Consider the following 26,981-nt stretch of genomic DNA (forward strand, 5'->3'; position numbering starts at 1 on the left):
GGATCAAAGACCTGAATGTAAGTCATGAAACCATAAAACTCTTAGAAAGAAACATAGGCAAAAATCTCTTGGACATAAACATGAGCGACTTCTTCATGAACATATCTCCTCGGGCAAGGGAAACAAAAGCAAAAATGAACAAGTGGGACTATATCAAGGTGAAAATCTTCTGTACAGCAAAGGACACCATCAATAGAACAAAAAGACATCCTAAAGTATGGGAGAATATATTCATAAATGACATATCCAATAAAGGATTGACATCCAATATATATAAAGAGATCATGCACCTCAACAAACAAAAGCAAATAATCCTCTTAAAAAATGGGCAGAGGATCTGAACAGACATTTATCCAAAGAAGAAATTCAGATGGTCAACAGGCACATGAAAAGATGCTCCACATTGCTAATCATCAGAGAAATGCAAATTAAAACCACAATGAGATATCACCTCTCAGCAGTAAGGATTGCCACCATCTAAAAGACAAACAAAAAAAAATGTTGGACAGGATGTGGAGAAAGGGGAACCCTCCTCCACTGCTGGTAGGAATGTAAATTAGTTCAACCATTGTGGAAAGCAGTGTGGAGGTTCCTGAAAAACTAAAAACAGAAATACCATTTGATGCAGGAATTCCAGTCCTAGGAATTTACCCTAAGAATGCAGCAGCCCAGTTTGAAAAAGACATATGCACCCCTATGTTTATCACATCACTATTTACAATAGCCAAGGAATGGAAGCAACCTAAGTGTCCATCAGTAGATGAATGGATAAAGAAGATGTGGTACATATACACAATGGAATATTATTCAGCCATGAGAAGAAAACAAATCCTACCATTTGCAACAACATGGATGGAGCTAGAGGGGATTATGCTCAGTGAAATAAACCAGGTGGAGAAAGACAAATACGAAATGATTTCACTCATCTGTGGAGTATAAGAACAAAGAAAAAACTGAAGGAACAAAACAGCAGCAGACTCACAGTACCCAAGAATGGACTAACAGTTACCAAAGGGAAAGGGACCGGGGAGGATGGGTGGGAAGGGAGGGGTAAGGGGGTAAAAGGAGCATTACAATTAGCACGCATAATGTAGGGGGTGGGGGTCATGGGGAGGGCAGTACAACACAGAGAGGCCAAGTAGTGTTACTATGCTGAAGGACAGTGACTGTAGTGGGGTATGTGGTAGGGACTTGATAATGGGGGGATTCTAGTAACCATAATGTTGCTCATGTAATTGTGGATTAATTATACCAAAATAAAAAAAAATGGGTGGAGGATATGAACAGACACTTCTCCAATGAAGAAATTCAGATGTCCAACAAGCACATGAAAGATGCTCCACATCACTAATTATCAGGGAAATGCACATGAAAGCCACAATGAGATATCACCTCACACCAGTAAGGATGGCCAGTATAGAAAAGACTAAGAACAACAAATGCTGGTGAGGATGTGGAGAAAGGGGAACCCTCCTACACTGCTGGTGGGAATGTAAGCTAGTTCAACCATTGTGGAAAGCAGTATGGAGGTTTCTCAAAAAACTAAAAATAGAAATAGCATTTGATCCTGGAATCCCACTCCTTGGAATTTACCCAAATAATAGAACTTCTCGGATTCAAAAAGACATATGCACCCCTATGTTTATTGCAGCACTATTTACAGTAGCCAAGAAATGGAAGCAACCTAAGTGTTCATCAGTAGATGAATGGGTAAAGAAGAGGTGGTACATATACACAATGGAATATTATTCAGCCATACCATTTGCAACCACATGGATGGAGCTAGAGGGTATTATGCTCAGTGAAATAAGCCAGGCGGAGAAAGACAAGTACCAAATGGTTTCCCTCATTTGTGGAGTATAACAATGAAGCAAAACTGAAGGAACAAAATAGCAGCAAACTCAGATACTCCAAGAAGGGACTACGGGTTACCAAAGGGGAGGGGTGGGGGACAGCGGGTGGGGAGGGAGGGAGAAGGGATTGAGGGGTATCATGACTGGCATACATGGTGTGGAGGGATCAGGGGGAAGACAGTGTAGCACAGAGAAGGCAAATAGGGACTCTGTGGCATCTTCCTATACTGTTGGGCAGTGACTGCAGTGGGGTATGGGGGGGACACAATAACATGGGTGAATGCAGTAACCACATTGTTTTTCATGTGAAACCTTCATAAGAGTGTGTATCAATCATACCTTAATAAAAAAAAACTACAGAGCCAAACACACAGGCACAATATAAGCAAATGAATCCCCCATCCTCCATCCTCAGGTCCTATAGATTTTATATCCCGAAGACCACCCTGCCCTGGCTGTGAGGGGCCTTGTCCCTCCTCTGTGGGGCCCCTTGTGCTTTCAGAGGCCCCCACATTACCTGGGAGTAGCCTGTACCCCCAGACTGGGAGCCCCCAAGGCAGGTGGGACAGATCCAACATGGCCCCCAGCAGCGAGCCTAGGGCCAGGCACAGAGCAGGCCCTCGGTGAAGGTGTCCTATGAGTGCGAGGGGGAACACAGCTCTCCCACCCCAGAGCTGAGTCCTGGGGCCCCTGCAGGCTAGGACCTGGGTCAGGACACAGCCTCCACCCGGATCTTGCCCCTCTGCCCCTCCCCAGATTGAAGCAGTGGAGATGATGGATGAGATCATGCACTGGGTGCGGGAGGACCCGTCGGGGCTGGGCAGGTCCTGGCTCTCGGGGACCCCGGCCTCGGAGTCCATGGCGGTGCCCATGATGCTGCTCAACCTAGTGGACCAGCTCGGGGAGGCGGCCGAGGAGCTGGCGCGCAGCTATGCGGAGCTTGGGGACTGGTGTGCTCAGAGGATTCTGCAGCACGTGCAGGTGGGGGGCAGGAGGCACCTCCTCCATCCACACCCAGCCCTGAGCTGGGCCCCAATGGCCCCCTGTACAGACCAGGAGACACGGAGGCCTGGCCGGGGTGACATGCAGCCCAGACCCCAGGGAAGGTGGAGGGCCCTGGGGGAGCTTGGGGGGGGGCCCGGGGTAGGAGGGAGGGTGCCAGAGCCCCAGGCACATCAGAGCGCAGGAAAGCCGGCCAGGCCAAGTCCTCCCAGGCCTCTGGTGTTCCCGGACAACCACTTCGGTGACTTCTCCTGGTTGGAGGTGACAAGTGGGTAGCAGCAGGTGCCTGGAGGATAGTCAGGGGTGGGGACTGTTGACCCTGAACCTCAAGAAGCCTCATGGCCCCAAGCTGGCTATGGAAGGGCATGGAAGATGCATTTGGCCAATGCTAGATGGCCAAGACCAAAATCCCAAATCTCACTACAAGGGATGAGCTTGTGAGATTCAATAATAATTCTGAAATTTATCCACAAATATAACTGCTATTATAATTTTCATAAGCACTCTCACCCTCAGACTTGCAGGGCTAGCGCTCTCGTACAGGAACTGTGGTCTCCATGGGGTCCCTGCACTCTGCTCTCCTAGTGGCCCAGTGGATTTCAGCAGCAAGTTTTCAATAGAATGCTCTCCAGAAGGAACTTTGTACCTAGGATTAATAGTTTGTTCAAATCCCCAAAACCCATTGTCCTTAATTACTGAAAACAGTTGGCATGTATAGCAGTCCTCGTGACAAGGTTTCCTTTAAATTTTTCAGCAATGGTTTTTCTAAAGCATTTTGTAAAGCCTGGTTTGAACTTGGTTTAGTTGAGATCAAATTTGTGTTTGAGAACCTTGTTTTTCTCTAAAACTTGATTTTTTTCTTCATATGTTCACATTCTTTATTATTTTGGGACCAGAGACGATTTATCAAAGACACTTTGGAGATTTTCCACCAAGATGTTCTGCTTTAATTTCACTCTTACAAAATGAGAATTCCCCATAGGACTTTTCCTGAAAACCCTCATGACCTAAGTGGAATGGAACAACTGAATATTAATTCCATTCTTAAAGGTTTTTACTTAGTGTTATGAATGCTGTGCTGGTCTACAAAACCACTGAGTGAGATGACTATTCTCTGTTGTACTATTATTAAAAATGTATAAATCTCTATTTTATATTCTTTTAAATTTAATGCCACTAGCAAAACATGAATGTAATCTCTTCTAAAAATATTAAACAAGTAGGGATAAAATAAAGGCCCCTTTTAGCCCCTCCCTAGGCCCCTCCTAATCCCCCTTTCCCAGAGGATCCTTCCTGACACTTTCTGCATTTCCATGCATATGTGGACCTATACCATGGGGAGTTTATCACACTTCGTTCATTCTGCAGCGTGCTGTCTTCCCGTAACTATCCATGCCTCTGAAAGAGTTTTTGACTACAGCCCAGTATCCCCCAGGCTGCGGTGTCCCCACGCTCTCTCCTTGGTGCACGTTCAGGTGTCTGGCAGGGTTTTGCTAATGGAAACAACACTGCATGGACAGTCTTGTCCCATCCCACAGGCCCAAGAGTTGCTGCACGACAGATGCTGAACTGGTAGGACAGCACTAAACAGCCTCAACAGCGAGACCAGCAATAAAGCAAAGCAGCAGTTTAGACATGACTGAAGATGATTCCTCGCTCATGTAAGTCTGAGCCAAGCAGTCCGGGTTGATGGGGCAGCTCTGCTCCAAACAGTCACTTGGAGACCCCAGTTTCTTACTTTTTATTTCTCCTCTCTCCTCTAGAGCAGTGCTCAAACCATCTGGGTGAAAGATCAGTTCATATCTCCCACAATCCATTGCAAACCAAGACTTTTGTAAAATGCAATAAGGATATCATGGCAATGTTGAATTGCTGTAAAAGCTTCAGAGTGCTTCCTCCTGATGTCTATACTAGCTGTATCGTGGCCCACTAACAATGGCCTGTGGCTGAGTGGTGGTCCGGGGACCATGCCCAGAAGCTCAGCCAAGGACATTGCCTCGACTGCGGGGTCAGGTCCTGCACAGGCACATCTGTGTTCTGGCTTCTGTGATATTCAGGGAGAAGAAGGGCACATGTCCAGGGCAAACACTTGTCCTTTGAGCAGGTGAGGCACTGCTGAGCTCTTACTCACATGACTACTACACCTACCCCATGGGAGGCTGAGAAACAATCTAGCTGAGCTGCTCAGTGCCCAAGAAGAACAGCCTTGGGTGGAGACAATAAGCAGTCTCCCCTACAGATACCCAGAAGTGGCATTTACTGGAACAGGCACTTTAAAATCAGATACGGTCAAACTTTCCTCCAAAAGAACCCATGCCAAGCAAATACAAGAGTTCCCATTTCACCAACCCTAGCCAACACTGCTGGGCAGAAATGCTATCTCCTGGTCATCCCTGGCATTTTCCTAGTTACCAGTGTAGTCAGGTTGGGCATCTTTTCAAAGACTTACAGGTCCTCGGCACTGACACTTCGGCAAACCGCTTGTCCATATTCTTTGTCATTTTTCCTGTTGACTTGTAGTTCTTTTCATATGCTTGATATTAAGACTTCATCTGTTATACACGTTGCATATGCTTTCTTCCACACCACGATTTATTCTTAAAGTAGTTTATAATTTTACTGTGATGCAGCTCGTGGCTAGGAAGAATTAATATCGTCAAAATGGCCATCCTGCCCAAAGCAATATACAGATTTGATGCAATCCCTATGAAACTACCAGCAACATTCTTCAATGAACTGGAACAAATAATTCAAAAATTCATATGGAAGAACTAAAGACCCCGAATAGCCAAAGCAATCCTGAGAAAGAAGAATAAAGTAGGGGGGATCTCACTCCCCAACTTCAAGCTCTACTATAAAGCCATAGTAATCAAGACAATTTGGTACTGGCACAAGAACAGAGCCACAGACCAATGGAACAGACTAGAGAATCCAGACATTAACCCAGACATATATGGTCAATTAATATTTGATAAAGGAGCCATGGACATACAATGGCGAAATGACAGTCTCTTCAACAGGTGGTGCTGGCAAAACTGGACAGCTACATGTAGGAGAATGAAACTGGACCATTGTCTAACCCTATATACAAAAGTAAACTCAAAATGGATCAAAGATCTGAATGTAAGCCATGAAACCATTAAACTCTTGGAAGAAAACATAGGCAAAAACCTCTTAGACATAAACATGAGTGACCTCTTCTTGAACATATCTCCCCGGGCAAGGAAAACAACAGCAAAAATGAGTAAGTGGGACTATATTAAGCTGAAAAGCTTCTGTACAGCAAAAGACACCATCAATAGAACAAGAAGGATCCCTACAGTATGGGAGAATATATTTGAAAATGACACATCCGATAAAGGCTTGACATCCAGAATATATAAGGAGCTCTCACGCCTCAACAAACAAAAAACAAATAACCCAATTAAAAAATGGGCAGAGGAACTGAACAGACAGTTCTCCAAAACAGAAATACAGATGGCCAACAGACACATGAAAAGATGCTCCACATCGCTAATTATCAGAGAAATGCAAATTAAAACTACAATGAGGTATCACCTCACACCAGTAAGGATGGCTGCCTTCCAAAAGACAGAGAACAACAAATGTTGGCGAGGCTGTGGAGAAAGGGGAACCCTCCTACACTGCTGGTGGGAATGTAAGTTAGTTCAACCATTGTGGAAAGCAGTATGGAGGTACATCAAAATGCTCAAAACAGACCTACCATTTGACCCAGGAATTGCACTCCTAGGAATTTACCCTAAGAATGCAGCAATCAAGTATGAGAAAGATCAGTGCACCCCTATGTTTATTGCAGCACTATTTACAATAGCCAAGAATTGGAAGCAACCTAAATGTCCATCGATAGATGAATGGATAAAGAAGCTGTGGTACATATACACAATGGAATACTACTCAGCCATAAGAAAAGGGCAAATCCAACCATTTGCAACAACATGGATGGAGCTGGAGGGCATTATGCTCAGTGAAACAAGCCAAGCGGAGAAAGAGAAATACCAAATGATTTCACTTATCTGTGGAATATAAGAACAAAGGAAAAACTGAAGGAACAAAACAGCAGCAGAATCACAGAACTCAAGAATGGACTAACAGGTACCAAAGGGAAAGGGACTGGGGAGGATGGGTGGGTAGGGAGGGATAAGGGGGGGGGAGAAATAGGGGGGTATTAAGATTAGCATGCATGGGGGGGGTAGGAGAAAAGGGAGGGCTGTACAACACAGAGAAGGCAAGTAGTGATTCTACAACATTTTGCTATGCTGATGGACAGTGACTGTAAAGGGGTTTATAGGGGGGACCTGGTATAGGGGAGAGCCTAGTAAACATAATATTCGTCATGTAAGTGTAGATTAGTGATACCAAAAAAGAAAAAAAGGGCAGTTCCTGTGTGGTAACCTCCAATGAGTTCTACACAAGAGTATAAAGGGCATATAAAAGTGTAGGCAAAGGGTCTGTTTGTGTTTATACAGAGGTTCAAAACCTAATTGGGCTACCCCGAAAATGAACTAAGATACGATATGAAAAAGAACTTCCAACATCTGCACTCTCTGGAAGACTCATGCCAGAAGATGACCATCAAAAAGCCCCAACAAAGATCCACGCACTGCTACAGCTGTAGATGCACTCATCCCACCAGTTCCTGGACTTGCCATGGGAATGAGGAAGGAGATATCTAAGCTGGCCTGTGCATACAGTAAAACAACAAATTTGACTGGATCTATACTGTTGGAACTCAACCAAGAATTAGGAGAAGTGCAAATTGTAGCGCTCCAAAATCTTACAACTACAGACTATTTACTGTTAAAAGAACATAAGGGATGTGAACATTCCCCAGGAATGGGTTGTTTTAATTTGTCTGATTTCTCTCAGACTGTTCAAGTTCAGTTGGACAATATCCACCATATCATAGATAAGTTTTCACAAATGCCTAAGGTGCCTAACTGGTTTTCTTGGTTTCACTGGAGATGGCTGGTAATTACAGGTATGCTTTGGTTATGTAACTATACTCCTATTATGTTAATGTGTGTGCGCAATTTAATTAGTAGCTTAAAACCTATACATGCTGAAGTTACTCTACAAGAAGATATGTCAAAGAAATAATCAATCTTCCCATGTTTTCTACCTCCTGCTACTTCTATAGCTTTTCTTCATCCTTCCTAATTACAACCCTTAAATAGAATTCATGCCTCATATCAAATTTACCGAGTATCATAATTCTTCCAAGTGGTAAAGATACCTCAAGACAAATGCTGGGCATAGAAGCCACAGGGCATAAATATGCAAAGAAATAAAAAGCTAACCATTTCAAACAATAAGGCTTCCCTCTCACTTAGCAACTTTACATTTCCCTGTATGGCCCCGGAAGATGACTGGTTAGTCAGAGACGGGTAAGATTCCTCAAGGGAGGAACAACCTAAGACAGGCACAGTCGCAGGGGGGTCATCAGGTGAGAAATTGGGGATCAACAGAGGTGAGGCTTAGAACCTCACCCCCCCTGTTCTGAGAGAAATCTTCTGCATACGTGGATGTTTTATTGCCCTGGTCTAGCTTGGATGAACACATAGTCTACAGGCACACACCTGATCATCTACATTTGCTCTCTTACAACACTAAACTATGTTTTCTACCTTTATCTTGTATCTACCTACCACTTCAGCATTTTATTAAAAATAATAATAATAAAGAGAGAAATGTGGTATCCACATATAAATCAAGTACAAAAATCAAATGAGTATTCATATTTGAACTGACTGATTATAGTTCATAATGCATGAGCAAAACCGAAGGTTTCTGTGATGGCTGCCCTTGTACTGTTCACCATGTAAGAACTTATTCACTATGTAAGATTTTGTTCTCCATGTAAGAACTTGTTTGTTATGCCTCAGAAGATTGGAGACTGATGAAAATTAGGCTTGGGGTGGATTAATGATTGTGCATTGAGCATTGACTCCCCTATACAGAATTTTATTGTTGTTAACAACCATTTGATCAATACATATGAGAGATGCCCTCACAAAAAAAAAAAAAAGTACACACTTCCAATGGTAAAATAATAAGTAACCAGGATGTAATGAATATAGTCAAGATATTGTAACAGCTTGGTGTGGTGATAGCTGGTACCTAGAATTGTCATGTATATAAATGTTGAGTCACTATGTTGTACACCTGAAACTAATGTAATGTAATACTGTGTGTCAACTACCCTTCAATAAAAAATAATTATCTACAAAAAAAAAAAAATTTTACTGTGATGCAGAGGTGCTGTTTTTTTATCTTTATGTTGTCAGATGTATTGGGTTTTTCTTTTATGGTGCCTGCATTTTGTGACTTGCTTAATATCATCTTTATACAAGGACTAGAAAGATGCACTCCTCCAGTTTTCTTTTTATAAATTTGAGAGGGTTTGTTTTATATAGTTTTGTTTTTTCATGTGTAGATTTTTGAATCAATCAGGAATCTCTTTTCATCTACGACATGTGGTCAGAACCTAATGCTTTGTTTTCCTTATGTGGGGAGCCAATTGTCCCAACACCATCCTTTCCCCAGGTGATTTACCAGGTGCTTCTTTTAGGTTCTTCAGACAAATAAGCATACCATCTCTGAATAATTTGTCTTCTCTTTTCCAATATTTATATCCTCTATTTCCTTCTTGTCTCACATCGGTCCTTTAGGGCAGAGCGGCAAGGATGGTGTGAATAGGTGCTGGATTTCCTCAAATGCTTTTTCTACATCAGTTGACATCATGTATTTGTTTCCCCTTTATAGCCAGTAATGAAGTGAATACATTAATAATTTATCATTGCATCCCTGGAGAAAACTCTTCTTGGGCATGATAAAGGACATGATTTTGTGTTTGTGTTCATAAGAAAGATTGATCTACAAAGAGCTTTTATTTTGCTATCTTAGTCCAGTTTTGGTACCAGAGTTATAATAGCCTCATAAAAGGGATTTGAATGTTTTCCTTTTTTTCCACTGCAGAGAAGGGCTGACAGTATGAGAATCACCTTTTTCTTTCCAGGTTTAGTAGAATTTAACCATAAAACCACCTGGTCCTGATGCAACTTTGAAGGATAAATCTTTGACTATCTACATTTCTTCCATGGGTATTGCTTTATTTTGATTTTATACTTCTTGACCAATTATTATAACAACTCAGATTTTCCTAGAAAATTATTTTATCTAGATTTTCCAATGTATTCATGTAAAGCTGTATGTATATAGTATTCTCTTTCAATTTTTAGAAAACCTCCCTCTGCATCTAAAGTTATAACCTATTCTGTTTCTTATGATATTTATTCATTTCTTCACATTATTTTTTCTCCTGACCAACATTACCATGAGTCTGTGCATTTTTTATTTTGGTCTTCTTGCCATTTATTTATTTCATTAATCATTATTTTCAGTATCAGGAGTTTTCCTTTGGTTAGTAATCTCTGATTTTAATGCTTTGGATTCAATGAATACGATTTCTGCCTTTGGACTTGCTGGGATTTTGTGACCAACTACATAGTTTTGGATAATGTTCCATAAACAGCTGAGAAGAATCTGTATTATCGGATTATCAGTTGTAGTTATATGTACACTGTCGATCTGTTAAGCCAAGCTTATGACTCGTGTTCTCTATATTCTTACTTATTTTATGTCTCCTTGGTCTGTCCATTCCTGAGAGAAGTACAGCCTGTCTCTTCCACTCTGATTGTGCCAATTTCTTTTGGAACTTCTACCAGTTTTTTGCTTCACATATTGTGAAGCCATGTTAGGCACAAAGGTTTGTGCCTCTCATACCTTCTTTGGGCTTGTGTCTTTTATTTATAGGAATACTCATATTTGTCCCTTTGGAAGCCTTCTCTTTGGAATCTATTTTACATGATAGCAGTATTGCCCTTCCTGCATTTTTCTATTCATATTGCCTGGCATGTTTTTTTTAATCCACTTATTTTGACCCTTACTTTGTAACAAGATGCTGAGTTTGTTGGGAGTAGCAATGTACCAAATTTCAAAACTACATTTCCAGCCTCCCTTGCAGATAAGGCCAATGAAACAAGAGTCAAAGTCTTTTGGTGGGGCTTCTGAAAGTTCTTTACAGTGGACTGAATTAGTGGAAGTTGTTCCCTTTTAGTCCTCTTCTGCCCCTTTTTCTTTCTCCCCACCTGTAACACATATTTGATAGCTGGAGCTTCAGCAGCTATCTTGGTACAGTAAGGAAAAGGCCAAGAGAATCATAAAGACGTTTCTCTTGACATCCTTGAGGATTTAATCAAAGCCAGTTGTTAACTGACTACTTTCAAACATCTCAATACAGGACAAAAATAAACTGTGTTTAAACAACCATTGTTGCATGTCTGTTACTCCATCAAACACAGTTCCTATGTTCCAGTGCCTGTGGAGGCAAACAGTGTTATTAGTTTCTTGTGTATCTTTCTAAAGATACTATTTTTATTTTCATTATTCTAAGTATGTTTTTTACTTTTTATTATGGAAATTTTCAGACATACACAAAAGCAACAAATAGTGTAATTAACCTTCATGTACCCATAGCCCAACTTCAACAACTAGTCAATCAACTATTCATCAGGATTCAATCATCAACATCCAGACTGTGGGAACTCTACAGTACAAACAATATAGTTTTCTCAACAAATAAATTGCAAGGAAAAAAGAGAAGAAGTACCTGTAGATTAAAGGACACTTCAAAACAGGTCATTCCATGTATGGACCTCAATTGGCTCCTAATTCAAACAAAAACACTATAAAGAAAAAAATGTGACAGCAGAGGATTCAAACGCTGACTGGATATGTGATGACAGGAAAGAATTAATGTTAATTTTTAGTGTGATAATGGCATTGTAGTTATGTTAATAGAGTATGTCTTTTACAGATATGATACATACTTAAAATCTAGGAAATGACAGCCCATCACCTTCACCATGTCAAAATACTGTATAATCTTTGATGCTCTTATAAATAATGTTTTACATTTTTTATCTAGAAATAATTTCAAACTTACAGGGAAGTACCAATAACAGTATAAAAACCACCCACACACATTTTAACCAGCTTTACCTATCATCAGCATTATGCCCCATTTACTTTATCATTCTCATCCTATCTTTGCTACTGAAATCTAGGCTCCTTTCTTTTCCCGCATTTGTTTATTCATTTATTTATCTCTTTGTTATTGGTTTGGACTCACAGGTTTCCATTTTTTCAATGGTTTATAATTCATTACTGTTCTTACTTATTTGGTGCTCAAATCATCCCAGATTTGGCCAATGTAAGAGCATTCTCTCGAGCTCCAGCGTCCTTTTGCCACACCACCATCATTGTTTGCATACGTCTTTATGTCCTGCCCCAGTTCTGAGATGAGCCATTTCTCTGAGGAGTCCTGGTAGAGACCAACATCCCTGTGCTGGGCAGGCTTGCTGCGACTGGGCTTTCTCAGTGGAAGGAGCCTAGAAATATATGCACGTACTGAGCAGTCTAGACACAGACATATTTTCACACACACATACATATACATGTGCACATGTGCATGCACATACATCGAGGCCTTCATTCCACGTCCAGCCCCGCAGGTTTCCTTCTTGTCTTCCTTCATCCCGTATCTGTACCTCCCTTCTTCAACAGTGAGAGCCTGGCTCCCGGAATGACACCGTGACCCATTTGCCCGAACCTATAGTACACCAAAGACAGTTTCAAAATTGTTTCACACTTCCCACCAGAAGAAAGAAACCTACTAAGTGCTTGGGATACCTTGGCAGTCCCCCTTGCCCCTGCAGCCCTGCCCAGGGTTGAAGGTGGATAGTCAAATAAGCTTAAAAATAGTCTTAAAATACAGTGTTTATGAGTTACTTGGTGTTTTATTTCCCCCTCAATGTGGTTTTGGTATTCAGGTGACATACAATTAGGTTCATTTGCATTTAGTTTTAGACTTTTTTTCTCCTTCCCATACTTATCGATTTTATTTTATGAATACAAAGAACATTAACATGATCGCAAAAGTCAAAACTAATCGAAAAGTCATACTTGGAGAAATACAACACTCTCCTGTACCCCTTCTGCCCCATTTCCCCTGGCCCCTCAGGTGACCAACTTTTTGTTTTCTGGGTTATCCTTCCTGTGTTTCTCTTTGTAATGATTAACAGACACGTGGACATTTCCTGATTTTCCCCTCTTTATTACACGAAAGGCACCACACTGTATTGTCTTTGCACTTTGCTTGTTCTACTCAACAATAACTCTTGTAAATCACTCTGCATCAGTCTGCAGAGAGCTGCCTCATTCTTGTTTGCAGTTGCATAATACTCTACTGTGTCTGCACCCCGTGGCCTGCTCGACCACTCCTCTATATTTTGGGATTGCTTTGTTGAACGATGAATTTTATGTATACATAAAATTACTGCTTGCTAATTTAAGTAGTAGCTTAAAACCTATACATGCTGAAGTTACTCTACAAGAAGATATGTCAAAGAAATAATCAATCTTCCCATGTTTTCTGCCGCCTGCTACTTCTATAGCTTTTCTTCTTCCTTCCTAATTACAACCCTTAAATAGAATTCGTGCCTCATATCAAATTTACCGAGTATCATAATTCTTCCAAGTGGTAAAGATACCTCAAGACAAATGCTGGACATAGAAGCCACAGGGCATAAATATGCAAAGAAATAAAAAGCTAACCTTTTCAAACAATATTGCTTCTCTCTCACTTACCAACTTTACATTTCCCTGTATGGCCCCGGAAGATGACTGGTTAGCCAGAGACGGGTTAAGATTCCTCAAGGGAGGAACAACCTAAGACAGGCACAGTCGCAGGGGGGTCATCAGGTGAGAAATTGGGGATCAACAGAGGTGAGGCTTAGAACCTCACCCCCCCCCTGTTCTGAGAGAAATCTTCTGCATACGTGGATGTTTTATTGCCCTTGTCTAGCTTGGATGAACACATAGTCTACAGGCACACACCTGATCATCTACATTTGCTCTCTTACAACACTAAACTATGTTTTCTACCTTTATTTTGTATCTACCTACCACTTCAGCATTTTATTAAAAATAATAATAATAAAGAGAGAAATGTGGTATCCACATATAAATCAAGTATAAAAATCAAATGAGTATTCATATTTGAACTGACTGTTTATAGTTCATAATGCATGAGCAAAACCGAAGGTTTCTGTGATGGCTGCCCTTGTACTGTTCACTATGTAACTTATTCGCTATGTAAGAATTTGTTCTCCATGTAAGAACTTGTTTGTTATGCCTCAGAAGATTGGAGACTGACGAAAATTAGGCTTGGGGTGGAATAATGATTGTGCATTGAGCATTGACTCCCCTATACAGAATTTTATTGTTGTTAACAACCATTTGATCAATACATATGAGAGATGCCCTCACAAAAAAAAAAAAATTACTGCTTGCTACCGCTCCCTCCCTCATACACTGTATCTCCCCTGCCTGCTTTAATCTTACCTCTTATCACTTACCACCGTCTGATAATCTATACGTGTATATTTATTGTCTGTCTCCTCTCTCTAGAGTGTCAGCTCCATGAGTGCAGAGACTTTATTTTGTTCACTAACCAGAATATAATAAAATGCATGAACTGCTGTGCAGCATTTGATCATATAATTATAACATGTTTTACTTATTTATTCTCCCCCTGATGGATGTTCATAGATTGTTTCCAATTCTGCCCTTTATTTAAAAATGGCTCAGTGAAAATCCACGCATATGTCTCCACAGGTATGTGGACAAGAGTTTCTCAGGGGTATATTACCAGGAGTCAACTGCTGAGTCACATGGCCTTTGCTCTTATTTTACTTGTTACTGTCAAACTATTCTCTAGAATGGCTCTACTGATTTACACCCTCATCAGAAATGTAGGCAGAATAGCATTTTCCCCTCACCCTTGCCAGCATTTGAAATTTTTGTGGCCACTTGATGAATAAAAATGGTATCTTGTTAATACTTTAACTTACACCCCGCTGTTTTCTAATCATATCTAGTATCTTTTCATAGATGCATTGACCATTTTTATTTCTTCCTCAATGAATTTTCTGCTTTTATCTTTGCCCATTTTCCTGTTGGATGACTTCTCCTTTTCTTATTTCTCCATATTAACTCCTTGTCTGTTTTATATGTTGCACATATCTTCTTCCAATCTGTCATTTGGTTGTAAGCCATGTTAGTGGTGTCTTTGATAAATACAGTTTTTAATTTTGATGTAATGAAATATATCTTTGCCTATGTGCTTCTGTGTCTTAAGAAAGTTTCAGAAAATTTCCTACAGCATGGTCATTTGTCTTGTACTTTATTTTAATAGTATTTGAATTTTATCTTTCACGTTTACATCTTTAACTCCTCTGGAAATGATTTTGAGAATAGTGTAGAGTAAGGCTCTATTTTCTTTCTGTCCACATGGAGCTCTGCATTGTCCCATCATTTAGTGAACACACTTTCCTTTCCCACTGGCTCATGATACCTCCTGTGTCATTGAGCAGATATAGAAATGTCTCTTTCCTTTTCTGTTCCATTCATCTGGTGTCTAGTCCTGAGCCAATACCCGGCTGCTTTAATTACTATAGCTGAAAACTGACTTGATAGCTGGTAATGCAAATACCCTTCTTTGTTCCTCTTTTTAAAAATATTCTGTACAATCTTTACCTCTTTACTCATCCATGTAAATTTTAGGATCAGTTTGTCAGGTTTCCTCAAATCAACTGGATTTCTATTTAATTCAGAGATTAATTCGCGGAAGAATCGTCAGATTTGCAACGCCAAGCCTTCTTTTTCATAAGCATGGTATACCTCTCCATTTACCTAGGCAGTCTTTTATATCCTCCACTTAAGTCTGATAAATACCTCCGTACGGGTGTTGTTGCACATTTTTTGTTAGGTTGAATCCCAGACACTTTTTCATTGTTACTGCTCTTGTGAACTGTATCTCCTCTGTATTTCATTTTCTTTGGTGATTGATAGTATATAGCAATACTAATGAATTGTATATGCTGATCTAGCTGGCTACTTTGCTGCACTTCTGATTCATTTTATTAAGTTGTTCATTGATTCTCTAACTCATTTTTGTAATGTAGGATCCATAATCCAATAATCTTCAAGTACTGAAAATTTAGTCTCCTTTTTTCTAATTCCCAACCTGCCCATTTCTTTGTCTTATCATTGGCTAGTACTTGCAATGGAAAAGCAGACAGTGATGGTGGTAGCAGACAGAGGTCATTTATTCTTCAACAAGTGTGGCTGCTGTAGGTTTTTTGGTAGCTAATCTTTATTAAGTTAAGGAAGTTGTCTTCTTAGTTTGATAAGAATTTTCATCAGGTACAGGTAGTGATTTATATCTAATCCCTTTTCTGGATCTATTTAAATGGTAATATGGTTTTTCTCTTTCAATGTGTTATGCAGTAAATGACAGTGACAGGTTTTAAATTCATAAAAATAGATTTGGTAGATTTTTCTTGTTTTCTCATAGCTTAAACAGTTCATATAAATTAGAAATCATCTAATCCTTGAAATCTTGGTAAAATTTTTTAAATGCCTGGAGCCTATTTTTTTTCTGGGAAATGTTTACATACTGCTTTCAGCTCTTTAATAGTAATTTTTTATTCAGACTTCCTACCTCCTCTTGAGTCAATTATGGTAACTTATATTTTTTCCATGCGGGAGGTGGGCGGGTGCGGAAGGATCGCAGGCTAGATCCCGGGGCGAGGCTCGCGCGCCCGCCCCGCTCCGCCCTGGCCCCGGGCGCCCGCCAGGTGGGCCGGGCTCAGCCGGGGTCAAGGCGCTCCTCATCCTTAGCAGCCACGGAAGCCGCGGCCCTCCGCGATTCACCAGCCTTGCGGTGAGGATCCGCCGCCCCAAACCATCAGGGAGTCGCTCCGCTTGGTACCTGAGACACGGAAATGGGTGTGATTTCCTAGAGGGAGGATTATTAATAGGAGGATCTGACCACAAACTGATATATAGACATTATGCAACACTATATTCTGTCTTCTGTGTGGCTTCTTCATAAAGTGAACTTGACATTTTAGATCTAATTCAAGTATTTGTGGAAACATTAGACAAGTGTTTTGAAAATGCCTGTGAACTGGATTTAATTTTCCATGTACACAAGTACATTTGTCATGTTCCGCATGCTGTCACTGTGGGATCCCTGATCACCACGCTGCCACTATCTGGAACACTGTCAGTTTCTATGTCAAAGAGAAAAGAGTTTTCATGGGTTCATAATATTCTTGTAGAAATGGTGACAGGGGAATGGTGTTGGAGACCAACATGAATGAGATTGTTACACAAATTGACGCATAAAATAAACTGGAGAAATCTTGAGTTTGGCTTAGCAGGAGCTCCAGCCCTGCTGTATCCGCTGTAAAGAATAGGAATCTTCCTGAGATCCCAAGAAATATTAACATAGGTGACATCAGTATAAAAGTGCCAAACCTGCCCTCTTTTAAATAACAAATTAAAAAGGCCACTCCCAGGTGAACTCCAGGGGGAACAGTCATCCAAGTTTGCCATGCAGTTGTTCACCAAACATAGAAGGCAGTCTTAACTTTTGCTCTTGGATTTCAGTCAAGGTACTATCAGAAGTTGTGTAAAATTTGTATGGAAGTTCAGTGTTGCTTTTCTTGCTCAGTGATTTTAAAGAAATTGTGTGATTTTCTTTCTTTTTTAAACTGCATTCCTGTGCCCACCTAAGGCATGCCTCTCCGTATTGGCTACTAAAGTGTTTCAAAAAGTGTTTCAGACAGATCTTTAAATTATGTACAACCCAAAATGTTGGTGTTTTGTCTGGATACACAAGTGCAGCATTCCTTGATTCTTTGTTATTTGTCAGAATTGTTATTTAAGGAAACAAGTCGGTATTGCATGACAACATTATGACTTTTTTCTCTTAGTTTAAATAAACTCCAAGGTAACTGGACTTCTAAAGCACCTTTCTGTTTGCCTGCTATCTACGTTAGCAATAATTTTTTTTTACAACACTCTGACTCAACAAAGTAAATAAAAGTATATTTTATCATTGTTAAAAAAATAAAAAATAAAAAATAAATAAAACATATTGCCATAATTTGTTCATAGTATTTTCTTATGATTTAAAGAAATCCCTACTGTAGCCTCATACCCTTTTTCATTCCTACTATTGTTTGCCCAAAGTTTGCATATTTCATTAGTCTTTCTAAATAATCAGCTTTTGGTAGTAGTGATCATTTCTGCTTTCTGTCTGTCACTGCATTATTTGTTTGCTATTTCTTTAATTTCTGCATTTATCTTTGTTATTTATTTCATCCCTCTTTGGTGTGGCTTTCTTCTGTTCTTTTTTTTTTTTTTTTTTTTTTTTTAGCTTTTTAAGCTGAACAGTTGCTACTTCAGTTTCAAGATCTCTTCTTTTTTAATAAATGCCTGTAAAGCTATACATTTTCCTGCAGGAACTACCATACCTGAATGCCACAAATTTTAATATGTATCAAAATTTTTATTTCAAGGTGTGCAGAATTTTCCATTACCTCTTTTTAAAAATGTGTCTTAAATATTTCTAGATCTATAGGACAGCTTTTTTTTAAGTGATTTCTATTTTTGTTGCATTGTAGCCAAAGAATGGTTTTGAGGTAACTGTGGCCTAATGTATGGTTGAGTTTTATAAATAATCTACATGTGCTTGAAAAAACTTCTCGGTTGGGCACAGGCTTTTATGTGAATGTATGTATACACATTCACATATGTGTATATATGTTTACTTTTATGTTAGACTTTTCTTTCCTTTAACCTTCTATATCATTACTTCAATTTTGTCTGTTTATTCTCTAAGTTTCTAAGAGACATTTTGTCTATTTGGCATTTCCTCTATAATTTTGTCAATTTCATAGACAGATGATAGATGACAAACAGATAGATGACTATGCTGTTAGAAGAGGAAGGATAGTATAGCAGTTAAAAGCACAGAATATGTGTTAGGACTGTGGGTTTCCCATCCTGAATCCTCCATGACTTCAGCAAGCCACTTAACTGGTTTGTGCCTCTATTTCTTCATCTGTAAAATGAGAATCATAGTAGCACCTAATAGGATTTCTGTGACTACTCAGTAATTTAATAGTATAAAGTACTTAGAATGGTAAATGACTGCTATTATTTATACAGATTAATGAATTTTTTGATATTCAAAGCCAACTGTTTTATCAGAAAAAATTCTTCTAATTCTATTTGCCTTTAATTCTATTTTGTAGGATAATTAACATAATATTTGTTTTTCTTTGGTCAGTATTGGCTTGGTTTATCTTTCTCTTTCCCTTTATCTTCAGTCTTCCTGAATCACTTTATGTTAGGTGTGTCTCTTGTTTGTTTTATCCATTCAATCTGAGAATCTATTTTAATCAATGATTTTAACCTACTTACACTTATGATTCCTGAAATATGTGGGCTTTATATCTTATTTCAGTTGCTGTTTCTGTTTTTCCTTTCCTTCTGTGTATTGGATTGTTTTTTTAATAACTTTCTCTCTTTACTAGCGTGGAGTTTATACATTTTGGGTTTACTCTTTTAGTGATTGTCCTTCCATTTTAATGTACCTGTCTTAATTTACATCTTTTTAAGAAAGATTAAGGTTAATCACCATCTCTAGCCTCCTCCCAATCAAAATAAGAACTTTCATTCATTTTAATCCCACTCCCTTCCCCTACTTCATCCTCAGTGTTCTGTGAGATTTTGCCACCCTTCCCCCAATACTCATTTAGATTTTTTAACACACTTTGCCAATTTATTTGCTCACTATTGTTTCCTCATATGACTTTTTCCTACCAGGATAAGTTTTGTTCTTGTGAAAGTACACCCGTTAGAGGTCATGTAAGTACAGATTGTGATTGGAAGCTTGTGATAGGAAGTCCCAAGTTGACGGTCCAAGATGGGCCCACTCTCAAGGACTTTTCAAGGACCTAAGCTCCTTTGTCTTCTTATCATTACATTCTCAAGCATGTGGCTCATGTCCTCATGGTGGGAAGATGGCTTCTGAACCTCCTGAATGGTGTAAAAATTCTTGGCATAAGGAAGGGAGACACTTGAAGAGCCAAATGTGCATGTTAGCTGAGTCTGACCCGTTGAGGCAGCAGGCTGCTGAAGAAGCAACTAACAGTAGCTGTCACAATTGCTCCTTTAGATTTGTCTGTGGGTAGTAAAATCCCTTAAGCTTGGTACATCCAGCCCTTCTTTTTGAATGAGAGTAGACCTGGATGTAGAATGCTAGGTAGACAACTTGCTTTCTTCAGGGCTTGGAATCCCTTTATTGTCATATGATGCACAGCTTACTACCAATCTGCCTTTTCTCTCAGGTAGATTTTAAGGGTTTATCTTTGTCTTTGGTGTTCTGTACTTTCACTGCAATGTATTTAAGGGCAGGTTTTCTTTTTTTTAAAAAAAAACCTCACTTGGCTCTTGGAGAGCTGCTGACATTTGAGGACTTATATCTTGAATCAAATCTGGAAATTTTTCAACAGGCCTGCAACAGAGTGTCTTCAGAGCTCTCAGAAGGAACCAAACCTGCCCACACCCGGATCCCGGACTTCTGGCCCCCAGAACTGGGAGAGAATACATTTCTGTTATTGAAGCTACCCAGTCTATGGCACTTTGTTACAGCAGCCCCAGCAAAGTTACACACTCCCAGATCAACAGTTCTTTTCAGCTCTGTCCATTGTGCTGTTTGTCTCACCTAGCAAGGTTTTCTTCCAATGACCATTTTTTATTTCTAAGCTTTCACCTTGGTGCTGCCTCTGTATCCGCCTGCCTCTGATCTTGTTCTGTGGTGCTGGTCCTTCCCGCATCTCTTTGACATGCTGGAGGACTCTGGCAGGGCTTTGGACTTCTTGGTGTGTTTGATGGCTTTGGTCTGTGAGTTCATCCTCAGAGGGAATAATCTTCCATAGGAGTTCTGAGCATAACTGATGTCTGGGTGAACTGGCAGCTGCTTTTTCAGTCTTCCGGCTCAGGAGAGTAGCCCCATGCAGGTGATGCCTATTTGGGCCACCCATCACTCCAGGATTGACACCCAAAATTCCCTCTTTAAACTATTCTGAGTCTGGCTTCCATTCCATTGCTGCTACTCTTGTCCAGGCCATCAGGGGCCTACAAGTGATTAAATCCAGTGAGCACAGTATGTCCTATTTCACTCCACCCTATCAGCAGAATTCAACACAAGTGACAACCTGTCCTTCTGAAAACCCTTTATTCTTTTGGCTTCTGTGACACCACACCCTCCCAGTTTTACTTTTGACTCTATCTCCTACTATTCTCCCCCATGCTCACTGTATTCTGGCCTCACCAGCCTCCTTGCTATTCTTACCATGGGGCCTTTGCATTAACTGTTTCTTCTGCCTGGAATACTTCTTATCCCAGATAGCCACATGGTTCATGTCTTAGACTGGGTTTCCCAGAGCAGACCCTGAAATGAGGATTTAAGTGCAAGTAGTTTGGGAAGTGATCCCAAGAAGGCCAGTAGAATAGGCAAACGGGGCAGTGAAGGAAGCAAGTTCCCACTATGGTCAAGTGAATCTCAAGCCTCAGATGCAAGGCTGCTGAGGGATTTCTCCTCCAATGCCTGTCTGTCATTGCCTGAGGGCTACTCCTGGGAGCACAGACCCCTACACATCCAGATGAGAACACAGTGGGTCAACACCTTGATTGCAGCTTGGTGAGATCCCGAGCAGAGGACCAGCTAACCCCACAGTCCTAACCCATGGAGACTAGGAGATAATAAATGCATGCTATTTTAAGCTGTGAAGTTTTTGGTCATTTGTTATGAAGGAATAGAAAACTGATACACCTGTTGGAGAGAGTTGAAGGGTGGCCACCCAAAAGGCATGTCCTTGTGGAACCTGTGAAAGAAGGGTCTTTACAGATGGGATTGAGTGAAGGATCTCAGTATATGATCATTCTGGAGTAGGGTGGGCCCTAAACCCACTGACCAGTGTCCATGTAAGAGGCGGAAGAGGAGAAAGACACACACAGATACAGAGCAGAGGGCCATGGGAAGGTAGGGGCAGAGATTGGAGTGACTTGGCCACAAGCCAAGGAAGGCCAAGGATGGCTAGTGGCCACCAGAAGCTGGGAGAGGGCCGGAGCAGATTCTCCCTCCAAGGCTTGGTTTCAGAATTTGGGCCTCCAGAACTGGGAGAGAATACCTTTCCATTGCTTTAAGCCCCCCAGTGTGTGACACTGTGTCCTGGAAGCCTTGTGAAACTCATAACCCCGTAAGTGAACACAGGGCAGAATGAAAGGTCTGCTCACCAGAGCTACAGAGTGCAATGGGGCTTGGAGCAGGGAGAGAAGGCGACACCTAGCCTGGGAACTGGGGGACACCTGTGGGCATGTCACAGAGAATATGGAGAATCAGGCTTGGTCCTGGAAAACAGACACAGGAGAAGTTAGGCAGAGTGGGGTGGGCCTCATGAACATGTGGTGTTCCCTCTGATGGCTTTTCTATGCACAGAGTAGGGGGACGTGGAGGAATTCTGCTGTGGCTTTAAGCCGGAGCCCAGGCAAGCCAGAGGAGGCAGTCACAGTGGCTTGGAGAAGAACAACGTGTGTGAACAAAGTGAGCTGGAGAGGGTGACGTGTGGGAAAGCTGAATCAGCCAAGTGGCAAGAGAGAGGGAGGCAGGAAAGAGGACCCTCCATGCTCAAAGCAAGGTGAGTGAGATAATGAGGCTTGACAGGGAGACAGAATCTGGAGTGCGCACAGAGCCCTTCTGAGACCAAAGAGAGACCTCCGGTTCTTATCAAAATAGACATTGCTTATGCTTACTAAGCCAGAAGAATCAGGAAAAGCATTTAAAACAGAAAGTCATCCCCCAACCCAGCCTGGCTGAGCCCATCAGTAGTTCCTGACAGACAGATCGATCTGAAAATGTCATCCGTTTTAGGTGACTGTGGTGGCCTTTCCCTCTACTGGCTGTGGCTCTAAGGTCATTGGATCCCAGCTGCACCAGGGTCTTTCCAATCCTTTCCTGTTCCCAAATAAGCATAAGTAACATCTAGGTTCATGGGACTCAGCTGTTCAGGGATTCAATCTTCTAAGCCTGCTCCCCAGTTCTTACATTCCATTCAGATTGTGCTGTAAATCCCAGTAGAGAGCAGAATTTTCCAGAGGAAACAGGCTCTCTCCTAGCTATGCCTACAGCTTTCTGTCCCTCCTGCACTGCCCAAGGCCTACAGGGCCAAGGCCAGTGGACATGTGGTGGCCACCCAAAAGATGTCCACAGTTAAATCCCTGGAACTGTGACCATGACCTTACATGGCAAAATGCACTTTGCAGATGTGATGGAGTTAAAGATTTTGAGCCTGGGAGATGGCCCTGGAGTGTCTGGGTGGGCAGGCCCTAACTGCTCTAACTGCTACATGTGTGTCTTTACAGGAGGGAGATTTGAAAGACAGAAGTGAGCAGGCACCGTGATGGAAGCAGAGTGGAGCCGCTGTGCTGGTGGCTGTGATGAGGGAAGAGGGGCCACAGGCCAAGGGTGCAGCTCTAGAAGCTGGAAAGGGCCAGGAAACAGATTCTCCCCTTAAGGCTCTGGGGGGAGCACAGCCTTGCTGACACCGTGACTTTGGCCCAGTGAAGTGGATTTCAGACTTCTGACTCCCCAGATTGTATAAACGGCAGGGCTAGACCTCAACCTTGGCCTATGAAGACTTGAACAAAACACTAACAATTTCTAACAGCTCAAGTGTGTATCCCTAGAATGGCTTGAGCCTTGTGGGCCAGGTGGAAGGTGTGGGGAGGAGGAAAGCAGAGGAGAGGGCATGCGGGCAGTGCAGGCAGGGCTTGGGGAGAGGAAGGGTGCCAGGGAGCTGGCGTCTCAGTGCTCACTGCAAGAGCAGGGGGGTCAGACTGGTGGGGTCAGCTGCAGCCAGGACTTCCAAATGGCCCGCTGGGGTCACTGGTGGCCCCCTCATAGGGCTCTGTGTGGGGAGAGTGCAGCGACTGCAGGGAGCTTTCTCTCTCCCTCCCCAAACTCTGAGCCCCATGTCTGTGCCCCCAACCCCTAGCCCAGGCTGGCCAGAGTGGGTGCTCCATGAACGTCAGCATCCTTGAATGACACCTACTATGTGCAGGCAAAGGGCTAGGAGCCGGGGATGCCATAGGGAACCACTCAGAGCTCCTGGTCACCAAAGGGAAATGGGCATCTCACCAGGAAAGAAGTGCTGGTTATGGGATGGTCACAAAAATCCAACACAGCAGAGCCAATCCCTGGCGGCACCATCTTGGGCGCACGGTTCACCACTGTGAGCCTCTGGCCCCTGACGCGTTCAGCACGGTCGGCCAGGTGCCCCACACGAGGCCTTGGAACATTCCTTCCACTTCCATGGGCACTCCCCTGCCACCTGCTGCTCATCCTTCAGCATTTGGATTCAAGATCACCTGCCCAGAGGGCCTTCCCCGAGCCCCACCCCTGTTCACCCCAGTTCATTGTTTTTGAGTGTGGGAGTCAGATTTTCCATTAACGTCTGCCCCCCCAAGGCCATCCTCTGGATTTTGCAAACGTCCCAGGACCCAGCCTGGAACGAGCCCATTGGCAGCATAAGTGAAGGGAGGGCTTGTAAAGATCAAGTGCAGTGCAGTGTGGAGAGGCACCCAGTGCAGCGTCTGCCACAAAGTGCTTCAGGTATTTCCTTGAACCGTGAGATCTGAATGGTGTGTCACTTCCAGAGAGCTGAGAGTGCTTCCCAGCAGGCCAGCTTTAATCACTTCACCACTTGGCCATGGGGTTCAACTCCAGCCCTTCCTGGGCAACCCTGGCCTGAGGCACGGGACTTCCTAAGTTAGAACATGTTTCCATCAGCCAAACTGCTGACTGAGAACAGACCTTGACACCATTGGCCGCCCTCCCAGCCCTCCGAGCTGCGCTTGCTGACGGAAGGCCAATTCTCAACCCTGAGACCTCAGGGCTCTGACACAGAAGCCACCAAAGTAGGGCTTTCTGGAAATGGCAACTTCAGGTGGCAGATGGGTTAGCTGAGCTCTGAGGGGCCTTCGAGGGAGGCTCTCAGGCCAATGGGTGAGACAAAGAAGGCCCACGAGGTCACAGGCAGTGACTGAGGTGAGTCAGGACATCCCTGAAGAGGGTGCCTGGGGCAAGAAGGACTCTCAGTGTGAGAATCTCAGCCTGAGACCCCAAATGTGGGGCATGACTCAGCCCAAGGAAACAAGGACAATAGCAGCCAGCGGGAGGGCCGAATGCTGGGCTATTTGATTCTTTTGACAAAATATGTCCGCTAGCTGCTCTGGGCTGCCTCCCTTCTGGCTGGGGCACTCAGGGACAGAAAGAGAAGGCAACCCTGCTTCTCACCATTTCTCCACCCTCGAGGGCCCCTCAGAGACCCCATCACCTGCCCTCACCTGGGACAGGGACTTGAAACTGCCCTTCAAGGCCTCGGGCAGGCCCCAGGGCCCCAGAAGCTTCCCCTCCCAGTTCCTCCTTCCCGGGTGCTGCATGTTGGGGGCCCTGTCACCTTCTACATCTCGCTCAATCTTCAGGCAGTATGGTTTTGAGGAACATGTCATGCTTTAGGCACCAGAGAAATGGTTTCCCTCCAACCATGCACCCTAACTTGGGTGAGGGTCAGGGGACGCCCACCCTGACATTTGTGGGTTGTCATGGGCATGCGGTTTTTGAAGGCTCACTAATCCACATGGTTTTCTGGGCCTTCTCAGTGGCCACAATGGATGGAGGGAGCTACCTGGGACCTGCTGCTACATCTCATTTTCCTTTTGTCCTGGTGGCCTTCTAAAAAAAATGGTCATTTAAATGGTGCTCTTTTTTTTTTTATAATGTCACTGCTGTGCAACCCCATTACCCAAGCCCAGACACCTAGAACCACCATGGGACAGACACCAGAAGAGACGTGCAGTTACCATCCCAAGTTCTGATATCAACGAGGAGCATGCGAGAAGTCCGCAGCAGGCGGCTCACAGGCACACATCAAGCCCAGGCCCCGAGCCCTCCTGAGTCCACTCGGGCACATCCTCTGGCCCTGCGTCCTGCTTATGCTCTTTCCTCCGTTTCTCCAGGGGGCCAACATTGGGGCCGCCTCACCGGGGTGGGAGTAGAGAGGTTGAAGCATATCCAGAGGAGACCATTCTAGGTGATGTTCGCCCGAGAGGAAAGGCGTAAACTAGGGAGTGACTGACGAGTGGTGGCCTTGGGCCAATAAATTAGGAACAGGCTCAAATCTTAAGCTACAAGGTTCTAGAAACACCATGCGTCACAGCTCATTCATCCGAGGCCCACAAAGGACAGGCGCCTGCCTTCTTGATCCCCACAGTAAGCTGGTGGCAGAGTTCATCAAATACTTAGCTTGACTTGGAGTAAGTAGCACAGGGCTTGTTTACAAGCGGCAAAGTGACTTGTATGGATTTTCAGACCAAACTAAACCCCTGAAGCCAGGTCGGGTAGAACAGCTCCCGTGCTGACATGTTGGTTTACCAGTGGCAACGTCTGCCTGGCTGGCAGTGGCTGTCCAGCAAATTACTTACGTTGAACTTACAAGGGGACTCTGTGCTTTTTGAGACAGGCACTCCAGATTCCACTGGACTAAAGCCTATGTCTTGACGCACACCCCTCCATTAGGGAAGGGTAGCTCAGCAGGCTGGGAACTAGCCCTCAGCATGGGGTTTTCCTTGCAAATCCCATCTCCCATGTCACATGACTAGACCGCTGTTGCCATGGGGAATTGGTATCATACTGTGACCTTGATTCTAAGCAGAAATGTACGTTGCCTTGACCATGATTACAGAGAACACGTTGTCTAGGCAACAGCATAGTTCCGAGAACAGGAAGGGCTAGATCATTCTTGGCTTTGACTGGAAGCCACACAGGGTTACCTTGTACCCAGTGGGGTCTCAGCTTTCTTCAAGGGCCTCTCAGCTTTGCGTCTGTGTGCATGACACAGAGAGACAGACAGAGAGATGGAGACGGAGGCAGGGATAGAGACAGAGACAGACCGAAAGGGGAGAACAGTAACACCCCTCTGCACATGTTGGGAAGTTTCGAGCCAAGACAATCTTCGGCAGCTATTGTTTGGAAGCACCCTCGCCCATCTCTTACTAGGAGGCTGC

At 42.9% G+C, this 26,981-nt stretch overlaps 1 pseudogene; it reads left to right on the forward strand.

The window, feature by feature from the left end:
- Positions 1-2,624: 2,624 nt before the first annotated feature.
- LOC118913332 (AP-3 complex subunit sigma-1-like) lies at positions 2,625-17,615 on the forward strand (annotated as a pseudogene).
- The last annotated feature ends 9,366 nt before the right edge of the window (positions 17,616-26,981 follow it).

The sequence above is a fragment of the Manis pentadactyla genome, chromosome X (assembly GCF_030020395.1).
Source record: "Manis pentadactyla isolate mManPen7 chromosome X, mManPen7.hap1, whole genome shotgun sequence".
NCBI lineage: Eukaryota > Metazoa > Chordata > Mammalia > Pholidota > Manidae > Manis > Manis pentadactyla.